This window comes from Danio rerio, chromosome 23 (assembly GCF_052040795.2).
Source record: "Danio rerio strain M-AB ecotype USA chromosome 23, GRCz13ab, whole genome shotgun sequence".
Taxonomy (NCBI): domain Eukaryota; kingdom Metazoa; phylum Chordata; class Actinopteri; order Cypriniformes; family Danionidae; genus Danio; species Danio rerio.
In genome coordinates, this window is record NC_141043.1 from 4,007,501 (window position 1) to 4,010,000 (window position 2,500).

General features: G+C 41.0%; 1 protein-coding gene across 1 annotated transcript in view; it reads right to left on the reverse strand.

Moving 5' to 3' along the window:
* slc9a8 (solute carrier family 9 member 8) overlaps positions 1–2,500 on the reverse strand; it is a 58,879-nt gene that overhangs the window by 49,039 nt on the left and 7,340 nt on the right.

The window sequence follows — 2,500 nt, forward strand, 5'->3', positions numbered from 1 at the left end:
TTAGTCTAAGCAAAGTCAGACCTTACTGTCCTAATTTAATAATTTAAAATCAAGACACGATCATATTTTATTGTGGTAACCCTGCTGAAAAATCCAGCTTAAACCAGCCTAGGCTGGTTGGCTGGTTTTAGCTGGTCAACCAAGCTGGTTTTAGAGGGGTTTTGGCCACTTCCAGGCTGGTTTCCAGCCATTTCCAGCCTGGCCTTAGCTGTTTAGGCTGGGAGATGACCAGCTAAAACCAGGCTGGTCAAGCTGGTTTTAGCTGGATTTAGCTGGTCATTTTCCAGCCTGACCAGCTAAGACCAGGCTGGAAATGGCTGGAAACCAGCCTGGAAATGGCCAAAACCCCTCTAAAACCAGCCTGGTTGACCAGCTAAAACCAGCCAACCAGCCTAGGCTGGTTTAAGCTGGATTTTTTAGCAGGTAAAATAAGCTCATAAGTCAAGATTTTATTTGCTGTTCCTAAAACTTGAATAGGCGACATGGCTTTTGTCAGGAAGTGTATACAGTATGTATAAAATCAATGTTGTTTATTTGATTTATTTACATTTGTGTATATACAGTACAGCATGTCCACCGTACAATGCAAAACCTCGACTGTTCTGTATATTTACCTGGTTTAAATTCAACATTTTGTGTTCAGAATCATTCAAACGCAAAATAAATAAGAACAATTAAGTCTCATTGTATAACATTAAACATCGTACATCCATTAGCTAGTAATTAATAGACAAGAGAACATGCTGCGCCTTTAGTCTGAATGGTGTTTGTGCTGTTACTCAAACCTACAGTGGTTTATAATTACTCTTTAGGCTAGATTATACATCTAGTATCCAAGACATCATGAACGATTTCGACAAGCGGGCCTGCATAAGACGTCATGGATTTGATGTAAGTCTACACTAAGACAGAACAATACCATCAACACACTCCACTGAACACAAACACTCATGGAAACAACATCAACAAATGAAATCACAGGAGACGCATTACAAATCATCAACACCCAACCTGAGACCTCTGAGCTTTTAAGTGACACAAAAAAAATACGAGGTGGTTCGCTGTGACGTATCTGATTCAGTGGTGTCAGGTTTCCTTGGCAACGAGGAGTAAATACAGTCTGATGAGTCAGTGGCAAGCCAAAAAACCAGAGCAGCTCCAGAAATCATGAGTGAAACATTACAATTTAAATACGTGTTAATGTAAACGGCAGAACCATGAGGCTGATGCTTAGGCTAAATACTTTGAACTGGTAGCAGAGAGGAGCTAGAAGGAGATGAGAAGGGCTACTTACAATAAGAAGGCCCTGCTGAAAAATCCAGCTTAAACCAGCCTAGGATGGCTGGCTGGTTTTAGCTTGGTCAACCATGCTGGTTTTAGAGGGGTTTTGGCCACTTCCAGGCTGGTTTCCAGTTATTTCCAGCCTGGTTTTGTCTGTACAGGCTGTGAGATGACCAGCTAAAACCAGCTTGATCAGCCTAGCCAGGCTGGGAGCCCAGCCAAAACCAGCTTTGTCCAGCTTAAACCAGGATGGCCAAACTGGTTTTAGATGGTCACTTTCCAGCCTGACCAGCTAATACCAGGCTGGAAATGGCTGGACACCAGACTGGAAATGGCCAAAACCCCTCTAAAACCAGGCTGGTTGACCAGCTAAAAGCAGCCAATCATCCTAGTCAGGTTTAAGCTGGAGTTTTTAGCAGGGGGTTCAACTAACTTGGAGTTAAAACGTGAAATCTGAATTTTATTCATTTGAACTCTGAGTAGGCTGACTCTGAGTTAATCACATACACCAGAGGTGTCAAACTCAGTTCCTGGAGGGCCGCAGCCCAGCAGTTTAGTTTCAACCCTGCTTTAACACACTTACCTGTAGGTTTCAAACAAGTCTGAAGGACTCAATTAGTTTGATCAGATGTTAGGGATGCTCATTTCGGTTAATTTTGCCAACTGATAACCACCGTTCTTAACTGAACATTAACCATATATATATGGTTATATATATAAATATTAACTGGTCCTATTAATATTAAATCCGCATTTAATTTTAAAAATAATAATAATTGACGTGTGTATTTTTAGTTAATTTTAGCAACCAGTAACTGCCACTTGTTAACCAAATATTAACTGGTCAATTTAGATTAATGTTAAATCAGATTAATGTTAAACTGTTATTTAATTTTAAAAAATAATAATTAATGTGTGTATTTTGTGTCTGACACATGAAGGGCCCTATCATACACCCGGCACAATGTGGCGCAAGGCGCGGCGCAATAGTCTTTTGCTACTTTTAGCTCGGCGCAAGGGTCATTTTGAGGTGTTGCGCCACACTGTTTAAATAGCAAATGCATTTGTGCTCAAATGTGCGCCCATAGGCGTTCTGGTCTAAAAAAGCAGGCGTGTTTTGGCGCGTTGCTATTTTGAGAAACTGTAAATAGTCTGTTCTTTAGACCAGAACAAAGTCGGTCTATTGTCTGGCGCAAAGTGCGCCTGGCTTACACACTAC